Source organism: Plecotus auritus (genome assembly GCF_963455305.1).
Source record: "Plecotus auritus genome assembly, chromosome: 2".
NCBI classification, from domain to species: Eukaryota; Metazoa; Chordata; class Mammalia; order Chiroptera; family Vespertilionidae; genus Plecotus; species Plecotus auritus.
In genome coordinates this window covers 161,880,490-161,907,998 of record NC_137771.1, presented here as the reverse complement: position 1 = coordinate 161,907,998, position 27,509 = coordinate 161,880,490, and the positions used below count along the sequence as shown (strand labels likewise).

The following is a 27,509-nucleotide window of genomic DNA, read 5'->3' as shown; positions in this document are numbered from 1 at the left end:
TTGGGCAATAGTTCAGTGATCCAGTCCAAATCTGGGCCACAGAGAGAATGGGCTCATCTTCTATTTAAGATATGTGGCAAACTGCTTTAAGTGAATTTGGTTCAGACAAGGTCATTGGAACTGTTCATCTAATCCTGTGTGCTGTATGTAATGGACACTTCAGCCGAGCTCCAAGCTGCAAGGTAAAGACAAGAAAGCCAGTAACTTGCCACCCCTGTTAGAGCTTTTTCTGGGTCTGTTGTGAGATTTACATTCTTAGTCACATGGGACCTGTTTGGGTCACTTAAAGGGACTCATTCCTTGGTTCTACTGATGTCTTCGAAGATAGTCCTGGCAATAATGATAGTGAGTTCTTATATTATTTTCTGGTCATTTTTTTTAACTTTTTTTAAAATTGGAGATTGAGCTTATATGCATATTCATACCAGGTTTATGAAATATTCAGCTAAATTTCTCAGACATAAAAGAATTGTTAGAATGTTTTACTTTTAGGTAATTATTATGTTAAAACTATAGTAGATTGAAGTGTGTTTTTCCTCAATTCTATTTGTGTCATATACACTTGGCAAATTGAATCATAATTCCCAAGTTGAAACGTAAGCATTTTTTATACTATTTTGAATTCAGTAACTTACAGACTCTCTGTATTGCCTAATACTTTTCAAACTAATGTATTTTATTCAACTGTGTTGGTGATTCTGTACAACTTTTAGAGTCAATGTCTTATGGGATTTTGTAATCCTTTAGAACTAAATAAGATGAAAGAAGTTATTGAATTCATCTTCCTGAGTGGAGGCAGAACTGCCTTTATTCCAACCAAAATAGATGAGGATCTTTCCTATTTTTAAATTTCTTGACTGCTCTTAGCAATCTACTTTGTTATTTACCACTTGTGCATTTAGGTTGTTCATCTTTAAGTCTTAATTTTAATTATTCACTGGACAGTTTAATATCATTTTTCTCTAGGACAAAAATAACAATAATTATCCTCTTTATAACAGCTCTTCTTATAGTCAGAAAACTATGAAGATATACCTCAGCTCTTTTTTTCCTAAGTGAAATTATCCCAGTTTTTAAACATTTACTCTTGTTTTTATAGCTCTTTCTGTACAAGAGTGGCAAAGAGGACTATTTTTAAAAGTTCTGTCATATACCATGCCTCTGAGAACAGCATTGCATATTTTCATGTTACTATGCCGATGTGAAAATAGCCACAGCTTTTTCATTATCTGCTGATGGACAGAGGATTTGTGTTCATTTAACCTTGAGGTTGAAACTTGTTCCCCAAAAAAGTAACTGACTCATAGTATTGGCTAGACCCAAGAATAAAGAGCATCAGTTTTCTTAATCTTCAAACTCATCTTGCCCCCACTCCTAAAACTCACTAAAATTAACTTTTCCTTGACCTCTCTCTGGTGCTATTTATTTACTGATTTAGCAACTTTTTTTTCGACCATCTTTGTCTCCTAAAATAGATAGATAGCACTTATTCAACAAACGAAGTGTCATGCTGTGTTTAGGTTAAGATGCTAGGCTTGGGAGATTCAAGTGTAAACCGCGAGCAAAGGCTCAGTGTCCAAGATGTCCCAGGTATGTTCAGCTAGGAGCAAATAGCCTGTCACAGAATGTAAGGAAACAGTAGTGAGAAAACAAAACAAACAAAAAAAAAGTGAGAGAGGTGGATTGGGGCCAGATTGTGAAAGATCTTGGATGCTCTTAAGCAAATAGTTGGTGGTGACAAGGACAAAAGTAACATTTTTAATCTATATTATGAAAAGATACTGATGAGTCTTTAAACCACAAATTTTGCCCATGTTGTCCTCTAGGTTTAGTATCTAATAAACCATCAGGTATAAGTACCTGCTTAATCTGTATTTTTTGATATAAATTTTGTGTCATGATTTTTCTCTTTATATTTAAAAAAAGAAAAAAAAAACATTTGAATGAACCATTTGAGTAAAGAAAGCCTTCTTTTCACACTGTTCTGGATGTTTCTTTTTCCTACTGTGCCCATAATTATTCCAAAGCCCTCTGTCCCACTAACATGCTACTTTCTGTGTGACACACCAAGGAGTCTCTGGATGAGTTTGCCCTATAATAGGCACAACCTTTTTTGTACCAAATGTCATTAATGGCCGTTTGTGAGCAGCATTGTGACCAAGTGTTTCCAATTGATTGCACCACATGATAGCAATGCCAGACCTATTAAGCATCCCCTAAAGGACATCAGTGTACTATAGTAAATGGTCCTGGTATCCATTTGGAATCCATAAAGCTACAACTTCAGGACTTTGAGGTATGAAGGGAAAAGTTATTTGGGATCAGATTATAGCAAGCTCCTGAATATCATAATGCCATAGACTTTGGTCTATTTTAGGAGGTATAAAAAATCATCCTGCCCTAACCGGTTTGGCTCAGTGGATGGAGTGTCGGCCTGAGGACTGAAGGGTCCCAGGTTCGATTCCGGTCAAGGGCATGTACCTTGGTTGTGGGCACATCCCCAGTGGGAGGTGTGCAAGAGGCAGATGATCGATGTTTCTCTCTCATCGATGTTTCTAACTCTCTATCCCTCTCCCTTCCTCTCTGTAAAAAATCAATAAAATATATATTTTTTAAATCATCCTAAATGCAATAGACAAATTCAGTCCCTGCCTCCCCTCTCACTACTGCTTTTACTTCATTTAATCTCTCAGGCCCGATACCTGTAAGAATCAGGAAGGTTCAGGAGGATTTGTGTGTGGTTGAATGGAGTAGCCAGTTGTATCTCAACAATGTCTCAGGCTCAGAAACAGTCTCAGACCTAATTACTGAACTTTAGTTTCTGAATTCTCTCATTTTATTAGTCATGATTTGATCATCTAAGTTTGTGAAGGTAGACTTCATTCAGAGTTAGCATAGCTTATTAGGAAAAGGTAAGGCATCACTGTGATTTTCTTATTGTTCTTCTCAAGATAGATTAAAAAAATGGATGGTCTTGAAAAGCAGATCCCAAAATACGAATGACCATTTGTGGCATTTTATAGTATTCTTAAGACTGACAAAAAGGAATGAAAATACTTCAAGAAACTTGTCTGCAGAAGACCCCAATGTACCTAGTTGGCGATTACACCTGCTATGTGTGCACCTCTGACTAAACCTTCCATCTGACTTTAACTTGTAAATCTTTGCCAGGTAGGAAACAGAGAATTAAAAGTTTCCACATCTAGGGTGCATGAAAAGTCATTAAATCTAGCAGAAAATTTCTTGAATCTGTCAGATTAAGGAAATCATGTGTCCAGAGTGAAGATGGAATATCAATTGACAGGAACCTATGAAGCTGGCACTCACTCTAACAGGCACGTGAATCTAAAAACCCCATAGTACCTCATCCTTAGAAAACACTGGGAGCCAGAAAGGGATTAGAAAAATCAATAAGGTAAAAATCTTCATCCTGCTATTTGGAATGACTCCCACATATGAATTAATTAACACAATACTTCTATAACATTAAAAGGATATCAAAATATTCTCTTGACCCATAAAAAGCAAAGATGTAAATCCACCTAGCTTCTAGAGACAGTCGTTGAAGAAAGAAGATCAGAAAGATTAAAGTCCTGTCTAAGAGGTCATTTCTGTCTTGTTGTCACTCCATTTACCCTCTTCAGATGGAACGATAAGTGTTGAACTTCAGGTTTTCCGAATTCTTCAGTTCTGTCATTAGTGCTGTGACACATTCTGATTTTCTGATTCATTTGTGATGAATAAGCTCTCCCTTTGCTATTCACAATGCTTAAAAGTAACCAATTTTTTATTTCCATATTTTTATTGCACTATTATTTTCTCTTAGCAAAGTCTGTCTCACTCTTTATCAGCCGGGGTGAATTTCATGTGCAGAAAAGCCCTTGGACAGTACCAGCACTTAGTCTTGGAGTTAGTCAAGAGGAATGAGAAACTGACGACTGGGATTCTGTTTTTAACCCAGCCAGATACCTCAGCTGGCAAGTGGCTCAGCTTCCGCACCATAAAATGGATATAATAATAGCTTTCCCTTACCACTGTGAAATATTTAGAATGCAAATCAAGCCAAACCTGTCTTCTTCCAAAGGCGAAGCTTAAACTAGCCTCCGAAATCCTGAATGAGCCCAGATTTCAAGGGAAAACATAAAGTGGGAACCACCTAGAGGTAGTGTAATTTAGTGGTTAAAAATATGTAGACTTTGGAATGGTACAGCCTCATTCAGATCCCAGCAGCTATGTGATTTGGGGTAAGTTTCCCAATTTTTCAAATCTCCTTTTAATCTCTCCAGTCAATTGGAAGTAAGGGTATTTACTTGTGTAGTTAGGATTAAGTGATAGACAGTTAATGCTGCTTTTCAAATTCTTCTAGTAGAGTGACTGATCCAATACTCGGGGTGCTGGGGACATTGCCTGAAGCAGCGTGCCACAAATGAGACTTGTCAGCGAGGTCTCAGGTTTCACCCTAAAAATACATACAGATTTGCATTCTACTCCTCAATATAGTCTTGTTTATTTCACTAAAATGGAAATTCTATGAAGCCAAGAAGAGTATCTGTTTTATTTCTTCTATAACATTTAAGAAATAGTTACTGGATAAATGAATACATGAACAAATAAGAGTTTAAATTATGTACTTAGCCACAAGGACAACTGCCCCACCAAATAGACAACCATGTCTTTATTATTTATTTTGTGGCTTTTGTACTCCAGTTGCTTGACTCCACCTCCCTGGATAGGCCCATAATCAAACTTGAGAAGCATTTACTTAGCAGGATGCCTGAAGCCACAGAATACTCAATTAATAGTAACGCTATCATTTATCTGCTCACTACTTCTCTATCTCATTGTTACTAAGGCTCTTTGGACTTAAAAAAAAAAAAAAAAAGGAAAGAAAGTATAAAGGATTAGGAAGGTCAGAGTCTGGGAGGCCCTTAATCTGTGTGTTTCTAGCCATACTCACTCACCCAGGTAATTTCTATACATTTGGTTACTCCTGGCTTCAGCATATAGCAACTTGGAAAAAAATTCCCAGAACAAGCATGTCAAACTCAAAGGCTAACACGGGCCAATTAAACAAGGTTTAAGTTTATGTGGGCCACAAAAAATAAAGCTTCAATTTTCATAGAAATGTAGGTTTCTTTTGATAGAGACCTGCTGAATACAAAGGGCTGAAATAAATGAGTAATCCTTAACATAAAATAATAGAATGGTATAATAAAAATTAATATTTTATTGAACATTAACTTACCAGACACTGAATAACTGCACAAATTAATAAGCATAATGCAAATAAACCTATTTTTTTTTGTTGTTCTCTGAAAGCAAAATATTTCCTGTTGAGCACACCAAACAAGTCAGTACAAGACTAATGACATGGCAATCGGCTGCTAAAATATTCGCTGCTAGTATTAGTGGAGAGTAATGGTGCACCTGCGCGTAAGGTGCATAAGGGAAATGAATGCAGCACGATTATAGTAATCAGTCATTAGCGAACGTTGTAGTTCATTACAAATAATTATGTATAACAGGATATTGTAAAAATTAAGTTACAAAATTTTTATTAAAATGTTTCTTACATACCGTTATATTGGCTGGGCCGCAAAAATATTCGTTGTGGGCCACTAGTTTGACATGCTTGTCCTAGAGGCAATGAGCAGTAGAATTGAAAGAGCTTTTTCTCATCCTCCCCTTAGGGTTACTAACCTGGAATTCCTGGATGACCTTCATGGAGTCTGGGAGCTCCTTGAAACTTGGTGTTTTGGGGGAGTCTCTAAGGGAAAGGATTCTCACTGAGATCTTTATCACTGTTACCCTAAAATATTACATAAATTGGAATCAGAATTGACTGATATTTAAGTTACAATTAGTAATACTTTTAGTTCCTTGGAGATTGATAGTATATAATAATTTCCACTTGGAAATCACGAAACTAAGATTAGACTTCCACAGTCACCCCCTCTCTGTTCTTGCCTCTTTCACCACATTTTAAGGTCCTGATTCCTCTGAGCTTTGCAGTTACATATTCCTTGCTAGATATTTGTGCTTGGAACCTAGCATGCTCAATGCTAATGTTTTTTTATCTCATGCAAAACTATTATAGATAATTCTTTGCATTTCAGATGAAAACAACTTACAGACATATAAGGTAGAAAGGATGCATATCAATAAAATAACAATTTGAACTGAACAAAAATAAACCTGTAGAGATTAATACATATTCTCAAAATTGCCTAGCAGATTGAAATTCAATCAAGAAGTCGGGGCCTTTTGACGTTTATGAACATTTATGAATTGTATAAGAACTCTGAGATTAAATATGTAGCCTTAATATTAAATTTGGGATTGGTATTATTGTTTTCCATTAATATATAAAGACAATTATATCCAATAAAATCTGTGATTTCACTTGCCTTGAATTTGTCTTAGACTGTGACATAACACACTGTGATTTTTCTCCCCATCTTGGATTCCTGTCATTGACAGCCTGTGTGTCATTTGACATCCAAAAAGAGTTTTTTTTGTGTGTGTTTTTTTTTATTCCAGGCCTTGGATTTATTAGTCAGTCTGGGTACAATTTACATTGATCTCTTCTGATCACATCAAAAAATTCATTTTGACTGATTAACTTTTATGAGAAAAAATGCTCCTTGAAATTTAGAAAGGGACATTATGTGCTTAGATATAAGAACATAAATACAAAGTACAATTTAAAAATAGCATATTATATTACTTGGAGTTATTGAGTTTATAACATGCAACAGAAAAAAATAAGTGAGCATATTTCATATATAACCACTAATCATATTTTTGTCTTTCTCTTCAAGCTCAAAAAAAGTTGGGGGAGAGGGAGGAAAAAGAAGGAAGGGAGGGAGGGAGCAAGGGAAGGACAAAAGAAGGGAGGGAAAGAGGGAGGGAGGAAGAAGAAGGAGAAAGGAAGGAGGGAGAGAAGGAGGGAGGGAAAGAAAAATATTTTAAAAGATGCACCCTACAATGGTCTAGGATCCTGGCTTGCAGAAGAGACTAGAATGTAACAAAACTTAGAGCTTTGAAGTCTTTGAAGATTAGTCAGTCATATATGATACACATTTCAGGTTTGTATGTACTTTCAATGAATCATAAATAATCTAATTATCTTGCTTAAAATTTTCATTGGACTCATCATTTTTGTGAAACACTTTGAAAGCATTGTAGACCCCAACCTCTCTTCGCATACGTTATGCCTGGATTTTCATCTTAATCCTTCTTGTCCATGGAGAGCAACACCACCTTTATACTTGCATGTGCATGAACAGGGTTTCACCTTGGAAATGAAGGAGAAACTTTTTTTGGAGGAACTTCTGCAATCAGACTTTGTCCAGAAAATTTGCTGAGAAGTGAAGTCTCTTTAATTGCCATTTTTCTGCTTTAGCCTTATTCTGTGCTGAGTTATTTAATCAGATCCTTCTTGATCTCTTTTAATATGGTTTGTTTTGCATATTTCTGGAAGCCTTATGTGAAGTAGTTAAAATCATGGTGTCAGAGAGACAAGAATGCAATCAGTGTTAAGTCCTTGATACATTTGAATGGGATGGAGGTGGGGATACCTGCTTTGTTTTCTCAGCATCATTGTTTGGTTTATTAATTTCTCATGGATCTTCTGTTACTTCAGTCTTATTCTTCTATAAGAGAAGCTATCAAAACAATGGTGAGCAGACCAGTCCTTATAGCTTATTGGTCTTGTGAGTTGAAGATTAAAAAGGAGAATTAATAATATGAAATATAGAATGAGAAACTGTTAAGGTCAACTCTCCCAAACCTGAAGTTGTCATCATTAGAGATATGTTTTGGGAGACAGATGTTTTATCTTAATATAATTTTGTCAGAGGGGACATTGCTTGGCTGGTGAGATGGGGTAGAAGAGGCAGTACCAAGTCCTCAGCCAGCACCAACCCAAGTCTTCAAGTTAGGTTGACAAGACATGGAAGTGGTGAATTTGTCCAGAGAATCTTCTGGGCACTGAATATGTCACTAGGGTGATAGGGGAACTAAACATTTAAGCTTTCATTAAATTGTAATTAATTATTTAAATAAATAAATGTGGCTAGTGGCTACTCTAGTGCGCAGCACAGCCCTACAAAATACTCATATGATTCAGATCAGAATGAGGTTGGCATTTCTTGGGGTGGGGAGTACTGTGTTGGTCGGAGAGCAGAAGGTCACACCTTTTGAAAATGTTATGAAGTTGGATCTCCTTCTATGGGCTCCTGCAGCTCATCCTTTAGGAGCAACCAGCCCCATCTATACATTTATTTAGATTTGCTTTTCTTCTCCCCTTAGTATCATTGGGTTCATTTTTAATTCCTTGTTTTTTTTTCTGATTTTCAGTTCCTTGACCATCAGTCTGCAGCCTGCCCCTTCTCTTTATGTAAGTAAAAGTGCTTTCTTTACTTTTTAAAACAGTGTCAGATGTGGGGAATTTGGGTCTTTCTTATCATGTTATCTAGTTGACTTCGTTGTGGTTTCCGGCACTTCTTCAGCATGCAGTAGATTGTTCTGTGTTTGGAGTCGATGCTGTTGGTGGGGGTAGCAGTTGCCATCCATGAGGTGCCTGAAAAGACCAGTGGCCCCAGCGACTGGACTTCTGTAAAGATTGCTTTTTACTGAGCCACAGCTGCTGTTTGCAAAAGTCACTGCTCCTCTACCCTGTAGCTCACATTCCTCAGCCAGATATCCTCAACAACGGGGCTGTTGCTCCACTGTCGGTCAATGGCCAATTATGTATTCTTCAGTTATATACCCATCCCTAGGTTCAAAGTTGTTGTTGTTTAAATATGTTTTCTGTTGATTTGAGAGAGAGAGAAAGAGAGGAAGGGAGAGGGAAAGAGAGATAGAAACATAGATGAGAGAAAAACTTCGATCATCTGCCTCCTGCACAGCCCCCACTGGGGATTGAGCCTGAAACCCCAGGCATGTGCCCTGACCGAGAATCGAACCTGCGACCTCCTGGTGCATGAGACAACACTCAATCCACCAAGCCACACTGGCTAGGTGGTTCAATTGTTTTTAATTTCAGCTTCCAGATCAGAGCTTTTATTTATTGACCAAATTTCTAATATCCTTTTACTGAGAAGTACAAGACTTCAGCCATTTAGATAAAATTATGTGTGAAGTTGTAAAGTTCAGGGGGAAAAAATGGATAGAGAAATCCAGGATTACATGCACCAGGAGGTTTATAAAAGGTGCCATTCTGTTTTAGAAAAGATGCAGGTCGTTTGGAGAGAAAAAAATAACTTGATTATAGATGATACCACAGTAATATTTATTATTTGAAGCCCAAACTAGGCTGCACTGAATGATTTTGGATAAATTTTATTTTGAGCTGCTTGAAAGAGGTTCTGGGTCAATGAACCTAAATAATCAAAGTCACTGCATGAGACCCCACCCAAGAGATGCTACAGGTAGTGGCATCACCTTCTTTGATAAGTAATCATTTATTTATTTAAATAAGCGATTTCTTCCAGCTGTTTCCCACTCTTCAGTGAGCACAGCTGGTTCCTTATTCACAACATCCTATCTTACCTCACTGAGTCCTCACTCCCAGATATTTCTAGTGTTGTAATCATTTGCACAGAAGGGGGGTCCCTGTGGCTCTTTTGCTTGTGTGTGGCTTCCAGTAATATTCTTAGAAGCTAGTTAAATATATTTAGGGGAGCAGAATCCTCCAAAGGATGCTCAGGCTAAAGTCTAAACTGACAGTTATTTGACAGAAAAAGGAGATTGATTAAACTCCCGGAAGACTGGTGCTGTGCATAATGCATTTATGCAGCAGGGGTGGGTCCTCCCTGCCCCTGACAGTCTTGTTGTTTCCTATTCTCGGTGTTGACAGAGTGGGTCTGTCAGTGCTTCAGAGGGTGTCAATGTACATGCTGATGGTTACCACTTTATGTCTCTGCATCCCTGCCCCAGCTACCTCGCACTGCCTATTTCTAGTCCTCTGGCTGGCAAATCATTTTTGTTACAGTTCTTTGTGTAAAAACAGTTCACATAATAGCTCTGTGTTAGACAAGGCATTAATCCTCACATCACCGGGATGAGTCAGCACAGTGCACTCCTGCCCGCACAGCTCAGCTATTATGACGTCAGCATTGTAGAGCAAGCCTCAGACACAACAGTACAGGGGACTGGAGGCCTGTGTCACGGATTAGAGATCAAGAGGGAGACCTTGGAGATAAAAAAATGTAATTGAAAGGCTGTCTCTGATTCATAGGAAAATGTGAAAGTGATTCTATACTATGTCAACCATCAGCTGAGCAGCTTGTAGAGAGATCCTAGTTTTTAACTAGAAATAAGGCTGGAGAATGACCTGTAATGGGCTGATAACCCATTCACGTACCCACGAACCTGGTCTTACCCCTGGGCCAATCTTTATGCTCGCAGGGATTGTTCCAAATTCTGAGGCCTGCCTTTATCTCAAGGGTGGCAGCGCCTGCCTTTATCTCAAGGGTGGCAGGGCCTGTGACAGTCCTGCTGTCCTCAAGTGCCCCACAGACACTGCTGATGACTCCAGAGGTGGTGTCCCAGATGCCCATCAAAGGGAAAGGCAAAGTTCCTGGAAACAGGTCAGAGCATTATCTCCCCAGTGCTTCTAGCTCCTGGAGTCTCTGCAATGGCCTCCTTCAGACAGGGGTTAAGTTCTGCCTGCTTGACCTTCTCTCTTGGCACTGCAGTTAGCCCAAAGTCCTAATCTGGATGTGACACAGATTTCAATAGGATAAATAGGTTCCATATGTTCCCCCAAGAGTTTTCCATTTCATTATTATTTAGCAGAAATGAGGTGCAGCGGAGCCCTCGATAACCTACCCTGCTGCCTTAAAGCAGGTATCACAGACCTGCCCTATGTGGGAAACGGGTTCTTATACGTTAGGCCTCCATGCAGTTCATACTCTGATCATTCTGTGAATAATACCTATTAATACTAAGTGTTGAAGAAGCATAAAATTCACTGCTTTAGTGGCATTCTCTGTTAACAAGATGTTCTCCATCCCACCATCTACCTTTCCCTCTTTCACTCCCCCTGTGATAACCTTCAGAAAGTACCTTACTTCTGGGATCTTCTAGCTTCATTAGATTGCTAAGAGGCTCCTAACATGCCTATAGAAGCTAATACTACTGCTTGGTTTGTTTTTGATTAATTATCATGCACAGCTCTTTATTCCATTTTTAGTCAACAAACATTTATGGAAAACTAGTCACTATACTTGATACCTGGAACTCCAAAATAAATAAGAAGTGCTGCCTGTTGTTAAGACTCTCAGAGTCTGGTAGTGGAGATAAATAGTAAACAAAGGCTATACCGTATGGTAGAAGCTGAGATGGAGGTATATACAAGATGTAGTGAGGGTTATAAGAAGGAGTGCCTACATGTAAAGAGGTACCCAAGCTGGGCCTTAAAGTCTGAAGAATGAATTGCAGTTTACTATGTGGATGTAGAGGAGGGGAAAGCAAAAGAGGATCATAATTAGGAAAAAAGTCAAAGCACTTGCAAAGTCAGGAGGCTTCGAACAGCAGCCAGCTGCAGAGGACAGTGGTTAGTGTGAAGGAATCTGTGGTGGGAAGAGGAGCCTGGAGACAAAGCTGAAAGTGGGAGGAGACAAATCTCAGAAGGCCTGCCTGGTCTGCTGTGCACAGGAAGGAGTCTGGATTTGACGTTGCAGGCTTCAGGAGCCTGTGAATAATTGTAACCAGATTTGTATTTTAGAAAAAGAACACTCTGCCCTCACTGGTGTGGCTCAGTTGGTGGGAATATCGGCTCTGTACACAGAAAGGTGGTGGGTTTGATTCCCAGTCAGGGCACTTACCTAGGTTGTGAGTTTGATCCCCGGTCGGGGAGAGTATAGGAGGCAACTGATCGATGTTTCTTTCTCACATCAATGTTTCTCTCTCTCTTTCCCTTCCTCTCTCTAAAATAAATAAATAATAAAGAAAAACGAAAAAGAGTGCTCTGGTAATGGCAGAGGTAGCTGACTGAAAAAAAGGAGATCAGGACAAAGGTGAAGATCAAGGGCCTGAACTGTGCAGTGGGGGTGGGAGTGGAGAGGAGAGTCCATATGGTGGTGTTGATATAGGCATTGGCAATGCATAATGCCAGCATATCTTGGCCCAATGCAAAGCCCTTGCCTTCTAAGGGAAAGACTGATGTATTGTGTGGGGCCAAATTTCAGATCAAAGTATATCTTTGTGGGAGCTTCACCAGAGAGCTCAGTGTAAATCTGACCCCACTCTGAGCTGCTTGCCTACTAGTCTCCAGGGATGTGTGACTCCTTCTCCCATAGTGGACTTGGGGGTGGAGCAGGCAGATATGGAGAAGCCATTCCCAGTGTCCTGCTTTTCTCATCTTTCATCTGAAAATGAAACCATTTCTTAAGAATGTCCCCCTAAAGTCAATCAATGCCCCAATTTTCTGTCATTTTCCCTTTGCTGCCTTTTTTTAAGCAGAAGTTTCAAGCCATTGAGCTGAATTCCAACTTACGCACAGCCGGGTGTTGAAACAATTCCGTATATTCATTCCTGCTTTCTGAATTAGAGTTCACCATAAGTGTGCTTTTCTCTTGTTCACTTTGGGCTGCCAGGACAGTTTAAAGGAAATTTTCAACAGCTTTTGTTTCATGTACCACGTTCTCTTTTGCAAATGGGAGTATATATGTGGGTATGTTTAAGTCTTCTCTATGTTGCTGTCTGGAGAAAGGGTTGAGAAGATGAGCAAAACAAGGACTAGGGACCCACAGAAAGCTCAGGTCCTTTCAGTGACCTGAGTGCAGAATGTAGGCTGGTGATCAGATGGTCAATTATGTGTTTGTCAAAACACAGTGGGCCGCATTCCAGACTGCCAGCTTTGGAGGCCCAGCTTCTGCCAACCAAATGTCATCTGGGAACATGCAACACTGGGCACTGTGAAGGAGTTTGAAATAGACCATGCCACAGCCAACCTACTGCCAGTCTTATAGCACCAATATGGCATGCACAGCCGGGCCCCATGTTTTAGAGCTCAGGAATTCGATGCACTAAATTCAGGAGGTCAGATGGGTTCATGTTTTCAAAGCCTATGTTCTCTGCTTTGAACATTGTGACTTGCTCCTCAGCAATTTCCAAAGGATTTTTCCAGTCACATCTCTGTGGAAACCACTATTTTTGTGATGGTTATGAGAGCCTTGTAAATGTCCCTTAGGAGAGAAAAAAAAAATAAACTTGCTCTGACAATGACTGTGATTCCAACAGAGAGATTCCAACCCTTTGGAAATTACATTAAAGGTGCATAGCTTTTAAAATACCAGGAACCACCTTGGCAACTTATAAAAAGCAGAAGGGCTTTGCCTATTTTATAAAGTGATTTGCATATACCTGCATAAATAATGTCCCCACCTGTACTTTTATGCATTTAGGTTGAATAAATTAAATGCAGTGATCTTTAAAACATTCACTGCCTTTCATTGCTCAGATACCGTTTTCAGGACCCTTCCTTCTTATTTTTTTCATGTAGTAGTAGTAGGGGCTATTTTTTCAATATGTCAGCTAATTCAGAGAATCCAAACACTCTGCAAACCAGTCTACCATGCCAGGAGCATTGCCTCTCTCTGCTAACATTTCTCTCAGCCTTTCTACCTAAGACCATGGCTTCCATATGCTTTTCATAAAGGAAAATGGGGATGTGTATTACTAAGATGAAACACAGCACAAGAGAGAATTAAGCTCCACTCTCTATATGTGTATCCAGATTTGCATTGATGCACATCTCAGAGACACACTCCTATTAAACTTTTCTTTATTTGGCACTGCCACCACCCCTTCAAGAACCATCCAGCCACTAAATCATGTCAGTTATAACATGGGCCTTCAAATCAAAGCCTGGTCAGTGGGCCAGCCTCAAGCACAATCATCCCATAAGATATTATTGAGCACTAACTATATACAAAGAATCATGATTAGTGGGGAGTTAAAACATAAATCTAGATTACTGCCCTTGCTTGCTCTTAAAGAAGTTAAAATTGAATTAGGAAAAGAAGTCATACCTTTGAATATTCCATAGGTGTATAAAACAATAAGTGAGAATTCCAAAAGGAATGATACAGTCCAGTAAGTACTGTAGAATTTATTCATGAAAATGCCTTGAGGGCTGGAAAGCTTCATGTAAAATGTGATCGAGCTGGGTCTTGGAAAATGGCTAGAATGCAAAAAAGATGAAGAGCAAAAGAAAGATATTTCAAGAAAAAGCACAAACCTAAGTGTTGGAATTATTGAGGAGATCCAATAAATAGTATTGCTCTTCTCCACCCAAATTCTAAACCCATTGAAAAATAAGATAAAATAACTGATGGCACCTGGCTGGTGTGATCAGTGGTTGAGTATTGACCCATGAACCAAAAGGTGGCTGGTTGGTGATTCCTGGCCCAAGCACATGCCCAGTTTGTGGGCTCAGTCCCTAGTAGGTGGCATGTAGGAGGCTTCCGATTGAAGTTTCTATCTCTATCCCTCTAACTTTCTCTCTCCAAAAATCAATAACAATATATTTTAAAAGAAAAAAGAACTGATGGCTGGGGAACTAAAAGTTTTTATAAAGGCCAGGTTGAAGAATATAGCTTAATTTGAGTAGTAAAACAGACTTGCTGACTCCCTTCCCTTCTATCTAAATATTGGAAAAGCCTGTCCAAAGGTAAATTTAGATCCGCATAAGAGCAACACTTTTCCAGGTCACTAACTTTAACTAGTTTTAGTTGGAAAAGAAGGAGAAAGAGGCTAAATTTCTGTGCTTATAAACTTTGATAGATCAGTTCCACCTAACTCAGAAACATAGACGACATGCTGTCTCACCAACAGGGTGATTTTCCTCCATCGGGAACTATAAGCATTGAGGCAAGAGACAGGTGTGTTTAGAACACTTCTTTCTGGAAATGAGGAGTTAGGAAGAGGCATCCCTCCAACTCAGCATCCCACAGGCTGGAGAACAAGAGGAGGAAGTGCTGAGTGAAATGAAAATGAGAGCCAGAGCCAGGAGGCCAAATGAGGCTCTCTTTGTCTAAGGACATATACCTGTGGTTAGAACCCGTGGCCATAGCATTATCGAAGTTTTAAGCTAAGGGTTTCTTTTCAAAGTTACCAGGACCAAAACCCCAGGGAACAGTCATGAAATGAAGGTAATGGACTAAAACCTAATTGGGAGAAAAATACAAAACCTCTCATCTTTTGTTAAATTAATGATAAGAAGAGAGAACATCTTTTGAGTGCTTGTCTTGCTTTAGGCACTGGACAAAGTAATGTTAATGGTTATCTGATTTAACCTTTAAAATTACTCTTATTAATTAGATGCTATGATAATCCTCATTTTGAAGGTGAAGTGGAGACTTTGCATGTTTGAGTAAGTTTTCCAAGAATGCCTAGTGAGTAATAGACATAGAACTTGAATCCAAGACTATCTGTCTTAAAAGCCTTGGCCTAGTTTCGTTAAACATAAAATGGGTGTCTAAATAAATGCTGAAGATATAATGGTGAGCAATGCAGACATCATTTCTGCCCTTCTAGAGTTTATAATCTGGGGGATGGGAGACAGATATTAATCAGATATTGACACAGAAGAGCTTAGCATTAGACACTGTGCTTACTGCTGTGAAATAAAAGTGCCAGGTTCTCTAAGAATAAATGTAAGAGGGGAATCAAAGTGAATCTGGATGTTCAGGAGAAGCTTCACTAGGGAGGTGACATTTGAGCTAACATTGGAAGAGAAAAACAAGAGGTGAGATTAGGTGACAGAAGAGGTTTCCAGACACAAGGAACAGCATGGGTGAAGCCCCTGAACACAGCTTGATAGAATGAGATCAAGAGCAGCCCACATTGAGGTTGAAGAGATACTTTGGGCCTGATAATGGGATCTTTGTAGGCTGTGTTAGGGACTTTCCTCAATGGGTGGGAAAACAAACTGAATAAAGACTGTGGTATGATCAATTTTGTATTCTAAAAAGACTAGAGGCCCGATGCACGAAGATTCATGCAAGAATGGGCCTTCCTTCCCCTGGCTGCTGGCACCGCCTTGGCTCCGGCCGGAGCCACCTTTTTGCTCCGGCCCAGAGCTGCCTTTCTGCCTTCCCATGCTGCCCAGAGGCCTGGAGTGGCTGGGGCGGTGTGGAATGCCTTCCCCCGCCCCCCAGCCCCATGCAGCTCGGCACCTGAGTATGCAAATTAACCCGCCATCTTTGTTGATTGGCTGGTGGGCGTCGCAAAGGTATGGTCAAGTTGCATCTTACTCTTTTATTAGTGTAGATAGGCTACTCTTGGACATTTATCTCAGAGAAATGGAAATATATGCACAAAAACCTACACACCAGTATTCATAGCAGCTTTATTTGTAATGGTCTCAAACTGTAAACAACCCAAATTACCCTCTATGAGTGAATAGCTCAATAAACTGGTACAACCATACTGTGGAATACTTCTCAGCACTAAAAAGTAATGAACTCCTGATACATACAACAACTTGAATTAACTGCAAAGATATTATGCTGAGTAACAAAAACCAATCTCAAGATTATATACTTTATGATTCCATTTATAAAGCATTCTTGAAATGACTAAATTATGTAGATGGAGGACAGATTAGTGGTTGATAGAGGTTAGGCTGTGGGGGAAAGATGGAGCTGACTGTGGATATAAAAGGGTAGCAAGAAATATCCTTATGGTGGAAGGATATTTACACACATACACATATACACAAGTGAGTGCATATAAAACTGGTAAATCTGAATAAAGTGAATGGATTGTACCACTGACAATTTCCTGGTTGTAATATTGTACTATAGTTATATAAGATATTACTACTGGGCAAAACTGGGTAAAGAGTATGCCAGATCTCTGTATTATCTCTTCCAACTGTATGCTAAACTTCAATAATCATGAAAGTAGACATTTAAAAAAGATCAAACTACCTTTATTGTGGTGAATGGTTTGGAAAGAGTAAAAGTAAGAAGGCTATTGTAGTAGACTAGCCAAAAGAGGGATTAGGGTAGTCACAGTGGGAATGGAGGTAAATAAATGGAACTGACAGGTCAGGAGTAAAATATACAGGATTTTCTTATGAAGGAGAAATAAGTGGCCACTCTGACTACTGGCTTCATGCTTTTAACACTATATGGAGGATTGAGGTGGAGGGAAGATTATAAGATCTGTTTTTTAAGTACCCAGCGTGCAATACTTTTAAAATAAGAAAGCATATTGAATAGGCATTTGGATGCATACAACTGGAACTCAGAAGTACAGTAAAGGCAAATGAAGCTGTTGGCATGGATGATATTTCCTAGGGACAGAGTTAGATTGAGAAGAAGGACCAAACTGGGACTTGAATAACTCTTAATATTTCCCCAGCTGGTAGAGAAAAATGAGGTTGTGAAATGCCCTCAGAAGGAACAGCTAAAGAGGTAGTGGCAAATCAGAAAATAGTGGCCCAGAACCCAAGAGAAGAGAGTGTTTTAAAGAGAGTGGTTAGTAGTGGGAAGTGCTACTGAGAGGCCAAGTAGGTTACAGACTGAAAAATATACTTTTGATATACTAATTTGGAAGTTGTTGTTGACCTTAGCAAAAGCTGTTTTGTTGAAAGTGATTGAAGCAGTCTCCTGTTTGCAATGGAATGAAGAAAAGGTGAGAGGTGAAGAATTAGGTCAGTGTGGATAACTCTTAGTTTTATTGCATAGGAAAGGAAAATGAGCTAGTGTGATAATTTGTGAAGGTGAGAGTGAAGTCAAAAAGAAGGTTTGGAAAAAATGGAAACATTGGTGTTTTTATATGCTCATGGGGAGAATACAGTAGAGAGGAGAGATTCGGTGTTTAGAAGAGAGACGAGGATGGTATGATTGGTAGTATAAGATTCCTCATAGGGCTGGAGACCTGGAATGCATAAGGAGAAAAGGAGGGTTACCTGATCTATTGTTACAAGAATGAAGAAAGAAAGGACAGGGGAAGATGCAAGCCCTGTATGGATTTGGTGCTGTGAGATTGAGAAGTTCCCCCCAAGATGGCTCCTAGGGAACAAGGTCTTCTAAGAATAAATAGAGACTGGATTTGAGGGAAGTAGAGGTTTAAAATGCTTGTTGGGGAAAAGGGCCAGCAAGTTGACCAGAGAAGCACAGGAGGAGCCTCCCTGGCAGAGTGGAAGTCCTGGGTGTGTCAATGTTGATAATCCGTCGCCTTGTGTGGTTTTCTCTTATAATTCAGTGACCAAGGTAGAAGCTCAGAGGTGTGTATTTGAGTTGAAATTAGGATGTGACTCTGCCAGTATGCGTAAAATGACATTAGGGATTTTAGCTTCTTTTCTGGTTCTGGCTGAGGCCAGAAGGAAAGGGTAGTAAATGAGCTCAGTTCAAGTCTCCAAGTCTCTGGCGAGCACAGCCATTGCAGACACGGTGTCTGCTACAGAAAAATCGGAGGTGAACAGGGAGCCATCTATGACCTCAAATAACTCTGTCAAGGGACATTTGAAGGTTGCCATTTGGTCAAAAAGCAAAAACAAAACAAAACAAAAAAACACAGGAACAGGCAATCAGAAAACTTTTGCCAAAAGGCACAGTGACCCATATCATTCCTTTTTTTTCCCCGTCTTATACCTGCTTCTTCCTCCCATCCTGGCATCACCCAGTTATTTCCTTGCTTTCACAAAAAAATATCAACTTTATGCCTCTGCAGGCCAAATATCTACTATTGCCTCTAATATGTAGGTATCATACATATATGAGTGACAGCTCAGATTTCATCATCATTTTGCTAAAATATGATCATTTAGGAATAATTACATAACCTACTTGAAGTGTAGCATTGCCATCTAACTATACAGAAAGGCTATTTACTTAAAAGCGGGTTGAGCAGAAGAAGAGTGGGTAGGTAAGAGAGTGGAGGCGGGGAGAACACTAATATCTATAGAAGACCTTGTATAGCAGCTCGTCCTTGTTATTCATGGAAACTCCCATTCGAAATTAATAGATGAGCCTCTATTTCTAATGGTGGCCTGTACACATCAGCCTCCAAAAACAGCTCCAGACCTGGAGACATTCCAAAGGACTATATATTATTAAATTCCAGCTTCTAAGAAAGTAAGACAAGATGTGAAAAAGACCTGAAGAATGGGGATATTTCTAATTTCCACTATAAGTAGGATTCCCTACTCTGATTTATCCTAAGCATTACAAATGTGGCCTGGAAAGAGGTGATGGCAATGAAGGCTTTCCTGTATTTCAACACGTTCCATTCCGCTAGATTCCCTCTAGGAAATAACATTAGGGCCATTAGACTCAAAAGGAAATTGCAGATACATCTGGGGTAAAATTAGGCAGCTGTTGAGCAAAACAGCTGTATTTTTTTTAATATTTACTTCTTTCATGATTCTATAATTCACACTTATTGTAAAATATTAAGAAAGTATAGGGTAAGGAGAAAACATCCATAATCCCACTATACAGAAACAACTATCATAAACAACTTTTTAGATCACTCTCAAGTCTCTTCTCTGAATTTTGACATAATTGGGCATGCATTATACCTATATGGTTGTACCCTATTTTTTAAGTAAATATTTCCCAATATAATTGCAAACTCTGTAATGTCTGAATACTTTTCTATTATATAAAATCCCCTAAGTATACCCAACTATGCCCTAGATATAAATATTTGGGTTATTTCCAGAATTTGAGCTTTAAAGTTCTTTAAGATGAGAACTACAATGCATCACCTGAATTGTCAAAGTTGGAGGAAAATTGAGGCAGGCAGTGATGTCATCCATCAAGAAAATGGTCGGGCAATGATGTCACCCTATTGTGAGAGTTACTAATCTATAATAATAAAAGCATAATATGCTAATTAGACCACATGTCCTTCTGGACGAAGCCGGGGCTGTGAGGAAAGCCCGGGTCCCAGGTTCCTGCCGGCGGCCGGAGGGAAGCCTGGGTCCCAGGTGCTAGAGGGAATCTGGTGCCAGGAGCCGGGGAAGGAAGGCCTACTCTTGCATGAATTTTGTGCATCGGGCCTCTAGTTGCTAATGATCATGGAGCTCATATTTGAATTTTTAAGTAATTGTTGCAAGGTTTATCTATGATCTTTTTCTCCCCAGAGTAAAAGATCTAATTTTTATTTCTAAAAAGTGTACATTTAGTTTTGTTTGAATTTGTTACAACACAGGTGTATAAAGAAGGCAGAATTCATTCAAAATCTCACCTCCCAAAGATAATCACATACTAACACTTTGGCAAATATATTTTCACACATATCTATTTGTCCCTTTTTCTTTCTCTTTGTCTTTCTCTTTCCAAAATGAAAGGAAAAGCTACTTGCTATTTTGTAATCTGTTTCTTTCACTCAACATTGTAATAGACATTTTCTGTTTAATAAATATAGATCTATCTTATCTTTTTGACAGCTATATTGTACTCCAGTATATTAATAATTTATGCAATCAGTTAGTTACTGGTGGGTATTTAAGATATTTGGAATTTTTTCTAACTGAACAATGTTACAGTAACTATTTTTATACACATATGCATTTTATAAAATGCACTTGCCTAATTACTTCCTTAGAATAAATTTCTACTAGTGGAAATGCCGAAGTTAAATGTATCTATTGCTTAAACTGTCCTCCAGTGAAATTGTGTCAATGCACAGCTCCGCCAACAAAGAGAAAGATTGCCCATTTCTCTGCATCTTCACAAATTCTGTAATTGTTCATTGTAATTTTTGCCCTGTATGTGTATTTTTCATATTGGGATATGAGATGCTTTATCCAAGCATAGAACAAAAAATCTGAAAATGTAAAGAAAAACATATTAAATTTTATTACATTAAAAAAATCACTATGGTAGAAAATATTTAAAAAAAAACTTGGAAGTATATTTGTGACATATTGCTAATATTTTAGTAATGGTTATAATTCAACAATAAAAAGGTGATGACATAAAAATTTGGAAAGGGCATATCAAATGAGCAGCCTAAACACCTATTTCATGGTTTAGTTTCATTCTTTACTGCAAAAGCAGTGCTCCCTAAAGTCTACAGAGCCACCTCAAGCACCGTTTTCTATGCTCTGATAGCAATGCCCACCTCAGTGCCTTCCTGGGAATGCTGTGGGAGCAAAGCACCAATCAAGGCACATGCAGAGTTTCTGGTGGGAGGCGGTTAGCACTTCTCCTGGTTATATATATTTATGTTTATTTGGCATCACCATCCCCCAAAGGGCAAGCTAATCATTCCCTCACGAATGTAAAAAGGATCATCTGAGTCTGCCATCAGACTCCAGAATCAGTAAGTTATTGGGAAGGGAGAAATACTCACTTGCAATCTTGCCTGATCCATGTCTCCAGGGCAGAATTGACACTGTTCTTCCACCAGATGTAGATAGAGATTTCTGGATGTTCTCATAAATAAAGTGCTAGAGGCCATGTCATCAATGTCCTCTGCCTTCCCCTTTCTCTCTCATTCCCATGTGGATTACTACACACTTAATGAAATGGAACTTTTTCAGCAACTTCAGGGAAAGTGTAAGACACTAGGGAGGCAGAAATGCCACACTGACAGCATCAGTCCCTCCTCCACAATATGAACTGTGACAGGGCGTCTCCCCTTGTGTTTGGGGATAGGAGAATCTTTCAAAGGGGCAGGGCCTGTGCCGAGCTGTCTGACTGGAAACTGGAGCATTCCTCAGCACATCCATTTGCAGATGACAAGGAGTAGTGTGTGCTCTGGGGCCTTCTCTCTCCCGCTGTGGTGAAAACCTGTGTATACTGAGGTTGTGCATAAATCCATAGTCTGTGTCCAGAAAGGGAGAAGAGAGACAAAACATGATAAAGATTATATGGAAGGCCTTCAGACCAACCACAAGCTGAAGAGAGTGGAAGAAACCAGGCCTAGTGAGCGGCTTGTTCTCCACCTGAGCAGTGGAGCACCCAGAAGGTGGGGTGTGGTTACAGCCAGGCCTCAAGCAGGGCTGCTAGAGGCCTCCCAGCCAGATCAGTGTCAAATATCTGGCTCTCTTAATGATGCTCTTAGCAAACTTCACATATTATACACTTGCCTCCATACCATAGCCCATACGTGAGGCCAAATGGGGACACAGGTAATGATGAGTAATGTTGAGGGTTATTAATTGGCATTATGCGTGTTCCTTATTCAAAGTCTCTACTAGGGCACTTGAGAAGGCATTTTGTACAAGAGGTGTGTACAAGTGATAAAATTAAGTGATAAAATTAAGATTTCTTTCTTTCATTAAATTCTTCTTTTATGCACTCTTTCTGTATTCTCTGTTATTCTTCAATCCTCCAAGGTGGGGTTATTGAGGACAAATCAGGCATATCTACCTTATCCCAGAAAATCACTTCTGGATATTTACTTCGAATGGGCTGCCTTACCTCTCACACGTCGACAGGCTAACGTGGTTTCTACCTTTAGTTCCTTCCTGTCCATTTCTAGGCTTTTTGGTACATGGTAAATAATTATCAGCTCTACTTTAAATCTCACCCTATATTTTGGATGAGAGAAGCATGTATTTCACGACAGAATGCGAGAAAGAGGTACATGTGAATTTTTTGACAATGTCCTTGGGTCTGTCTGGTCCTTACAAGCCAGTGAAGGAAGCGTAAGAGATGGATAGGAACTCTCCCCTGGGATTTCCCCTGCTCTTTTCCATCATCGCCCGCTTGCATAATGTCCACTACATTGGTTCTTCACTGACAGGTTTGCCTCTCCACGCAGTTTCATAACAGAACTTCTTAGGGAAGGTTAGGAAGAATCTTAATACTGTTTACTTTTCCCAGATATAGGAAGTATCTGTTGACAGTGCCTAAGCACTCTCTATCCTCTGCTTCTAAAGAATCAGTTTCTTCATCTTATCACCATGTCACTAGCATCACTCTCCTAGAATAGGCACAGAAGCCACACCTCACAATATGTTCACCCTCCACCCAGCCCTCCGACAGCCCTGGGAAAAGAGTTTCAGAAACGTCCGCTCATGCCCAGAAAACCACTGCAGGGACCTGAGTCACCTGAGCCACCTGAGCCACCTGCGTCTCTGTGTAGGAATCTAAAAGAAATTTTACTGGCCACCACTGTTTGGAAATTTCCCCTTTTACCCAGATAGCAAAGAACGACAGCCAAAACACTGTGAAGGATTTCTTGTGAGCCATTTTGGTGTTGGATTCTAGATTATTCCTTCTGAGAACATGGGGGAGCCAGGGGTACATTTAAATTTCAGATAAATCCTCTTACCTAATAAGAAATGAATGTGTAATATTTGACTGTTGGGGTAAAATGATCTTTCATGAAGTGCAGTGTCGATCATTCATCTCCACTCCAGTAATGACCAAGAAATAGAGGCCTTCTTCAAAGAGGAGGCGGGAGCTCTGGGGGAGCCCACCAGAGGGATGCAGACTAAAACTGGAAGGGGTGCAGCTAGAAGCCAGGAAAACAATGGAGAGCCGTGTTCATATTAATAGCACCAGCTATCCAAAGATGAATTAGGCTTTTTTTTTTTTTTTTTTTTTTTTAAATATATTTTATTGATTTTTTTACAGAGAGGAAGGTAGAGGGATAGAGAGTTAGAAACATAAATGAGAGAGAAACATTGATCAGCTGCCTCCTGCACACCCCCTACTGGGGATGTGCCTGCAACCAAGGTACATGCCCTTGACCGGAATCGAACCTGGGAACCTTGAGTCTGCAGGCCGATGCTCTATCCACTGAGCCAAACCGGTCAAAGATGAATTAGGCTTTAGTTAAAATGGGAGTCAAAATCACACACTCTAGATATTCATCCATTTCTAGGATTGTACAGGGCTTTAGTTTCTTCTCGTCTCTTAGCAAATTTTTCTTTTTGTAAAAATAACTTGATCTAAAAAGAAAGACTTCCCCACACTCCAGTCAGATTATTTCATGGGAACAGTACACCCCTTGGCAGACCACACTGACTTGTGGACCAGCCTCATATCCAGGGAAAATAGACGGAGTGACCCACAGGGAGAGAGTCAGGGCCAGCTGTGGACATGAGCCTTCACCATCTTCTAAACACCACCCAAAATCAGCCGTTGGTTTCCTTTCTCAACAATGGGCATTGGGAAACTTAAAGATCAAAGTTCCTTTTGAGGCCTGAGCCGTTGATGTGTTTATGGAGAGATTATTTCTAGGTCAGCTACAGTTACCTTTGAGTCTCAGGACCTCAGAGCAGTCCCACACAAGAACATGCGCGCACACACGTGCACACGCACACAAAGTCTGTCCGTGTGGGCTTTTCTCCTGCCTATTAGATGCATTACAAATTTGCTGTTAATGGGGCCTCTCTGAATTCTAACAATAATATTTCTGGAGCTCTCCTGGCTCCCACTACATTTGCTGGGTGCACATTTAATATGTTTTAGCTTTACTGCTTGAAGATGGAATCAGGGACATCTACCTGCACATGACAGTGCTTTGGCTCTTGCAGTTGCAGAACTTAATGTATGTATCAGTAATGAAAATCTTAATTAAGAAAGCTGCATCATTGTCCATGAGCACTCATTTTTCTCCCCCTGCACAGCCCTTTGTGCATAGCAGTGTATACCTGGTCCAGACAGACAGAGCCCTCGAAGAGCTTGTCTGGCAGATCTTCTCTTGATTATTAACAGCTACTGAGTGACAAAGTCTTTCTCTCCTTTTGTCTTGAAGCTGAGGCTTGGAACAGCAGAGCACACAGTGTACCGGAGGGTTTGTTTGTGGGTGTTTTTTAACTTGCTTTTGTCATGTTGGTGGGTTTAAAAATTGAACAGTGTTGATCAAAACTAACTTAGGTAACTAAAATTTGCTAAAACACTAGCAGATGCATATTTATATGTATACACCCAGAGAAATGTAATTTTCCATATAGAAACAATGGACAAACATTAAAAATGGAACATTTAAGCTGCATGCCCATGTTTCTGGTGCCTTTGGCCTCTGGTGCTTGAGGCCTGCCATATCCCTACTTAGGTGACTTTAGCAGTCACTTCTTTTCTTGCACCCATTGGCATGTGCCAATTTGTCCTTTGCTCAGAGGGTAAGAAGCTAAGAAGCTTTAAAAGATGGAATAACTTCAGGCAGACAAATAATTGTACCCTAGACTCTGGGTGCTGAGTACACAATACAATATACAGATGATGTATTATAGAAGTATACACTTGAAACATATAATCTTATTAACTAATATCCCCCCTAATGAATTTAATTTAAAAAGGTCTTTTGAAAAGGTAGCCTACAATTATGTTTATGGAACAGTGTCCACTCATAATGTTTTAATAATGGCCAAGTCATAATTCCCAAATTAAAAAGTTAATTCACTTGCAATTCCAGAATAGAAGGATCTGCCCACCTAACTAAGGTCTAGTGATAAGTATTTAGGACCTGTCTTCCTACCATACCTATACTGTCCTCATCAAGAGGGAGCAAACACTCGGGCTGGTGGCACTACTGTGCTCTGTTTATTTGTGCTCCTTCTTAGCACTCCACATGCTTCAGCTCATTTATTTTACAAATTGCTGTAAAGTAGGCTATGGTCAGATTTCTGGTATCGATAGCTTGAGAGAGTTTGGGTAAATATTCTCTGTGTGTCAGGTAAGGTATGAGGAAAACCCGATGATGGGAAAATTATTGTGTAATATTCTGACATTAAAATCTCATGATTACACTCAACATTTTTAATTAAGGTTAAATATGAAAAGTAAATAAAAATAGACATGATTTTATACTAGAACCATAATAAAATGTCAGAAGAGATGCTACCAGGGCTCTTGGCTGCTAGCTGGGAAATCCTGTGAGCACATTGCTTTACGCTGGAAGGTTTTTCTTTTCAAGAACCATCTGGACAACCCTCCCATAAATCCTGAAACAGCTATGAAGTAATTTCCTAGAAATGTACTGTAGGTATGTACTATAAGGCATAGTAGCCTATCAGTAAATGTTTGGAGAATGAATAAATGGATATTTATGAATGAATAAGGGGAAGAATGAGTTTTGTTGGCATTTCAAAGACCAAATCAGATGATCAGGTACATTTTTTAATTTTGGAAAGTCCTTGATTAGAAGTTTGAAGGGTGCTGAATTTCTAGACCTTGATCTTCAACTTTCCAAATAATAAAACACTCAACAGACTTATGAAGAATTTTAAGATTTAAAATTTGGATAGATAAGTTACTTTCTGTCTCTGGACCCCCCCCCCCCCCCCACACACACACACATGCACACATGTATGTATGTAAACTATCAGTGCATCACAATGTAAAATGTATTTCTTACAGTGAATCATGAATAGATGTTTGAAAACAACAACAAAAAAAGGGGTTGGTAGCACAAGATTGTATTTTCCTCATTCAACGTATCTACCATTTGCTCAAAATTGAAGAGCAACAAGACCCATTAAAAATGGCAGGTGATAGGCCTTCTGAGGATATCCCCTCATTGCTGCCTCTTTGCAGAGACCTCAGTGAATTTCCTCATAATTTTTGTGCTTGAAATACCATATGTTGTATCAACTTTGGCCCAGTTAACAGCTGAGGAATCAAGCAGATTTAGGGCCAAGAAATGGCATGCAACTGGAGTAAAAGGTCTTCTGAAAGCCGACTGCAAGGATGCCCTTCAGTGCAGATCTGGTCACCCTCCGCTCACACAAGGAAAAATCTCCACTAGCAGTTCATAAGTGATCCTGTCTGCAATCGTGTGCCCCAGTGGCCCTCAAAACATCGCACTTATATTAGTGACTAATGAGATGTTCATGAGACAGTGTGTAGGTTGTTACATTTAAATTCCTCTGACTTCCTTATTTCAAAAGCGCGTATCCTTAAATATAGTACTAGCATTTCTCTATATGCAAACCTCTGTACATAAAAGGGTTTACATTTTAAAACAAACATGTTTTTGAGTTTTATCCAAATTCAAAAAAAAGCATCTGAAAAATTTAACAGCTGAAAAACACTTTCTCCTTGCTGAGAAAACTTAAACCTTGCTAGGCTTTATGCAACTTAAAAAAAAAAATCACTCACTTCTGTGCTGAGAACTAGCATGAGAAATCTCAGCATGAAAGGTTGTTGGAATTTTTTTTTTCTTCGTGGAGCTAAAACCATTTGTTGGTTTTAGAGTGATGCCACAATATGCATATGCTTTGTCAGGAATAAATATGATATAATTTCAAGGGCACCTTCAACAAAAATTAGGGGAAATGATAAAGGCTCCTTACTTAAGCAGTGACCTAGAGTCTGAAAGCCAATGTTGAGGACATTATTGTACCATCAAGGTCTAGGAATGCTGCTAACCCTGAGCTGGTTGTTACTGTTCGAAGGCCTAAGAGTATTTGCTTTATTACTGTCTCACTCAATCCTTACTTAGCCCTTAGCCAGGAGGACCTCACAAGCAAAGCACTGCTCTGTGATGCTGTCCTGGACTTCACTATTTATTTCAGCACGACCTGCATGCATTTGCTGAGCAGTTTTTCAAATCAAAACAAATCATGTGGCTGTGTT

General features: G+C 39.4%; 1 protein-coding gene across 25 annotated transcripts in view; it reads left to right on the top strand.

Annotated features, from left to right (window-relative positions):
* Window positions 1–27,509, top strand: part of ZBTB20 (zinc finger and BTB domain containing 20) — a 913,066-nt gene that overhangs the window by 724,907 nt on the left and 160,650 nt on the right. For 24 of the 25 annotated variants that reach the window (XM_080655527.1, XM_080655526.1, XM_080655530.1 and 21 more), the window contains one exon: window positions 8,362–8,401. The gene's annotated coding sequence lies outside the window, so the exon portion shown is untranslated. Of the gene's footprint in view, window positions 1–22; window positions 183–8,361; window positions 8,402–27,509 lie in introns of those variants that run through there. The other variant, XM_080655542.1, reaches the window with a different exon arrangement.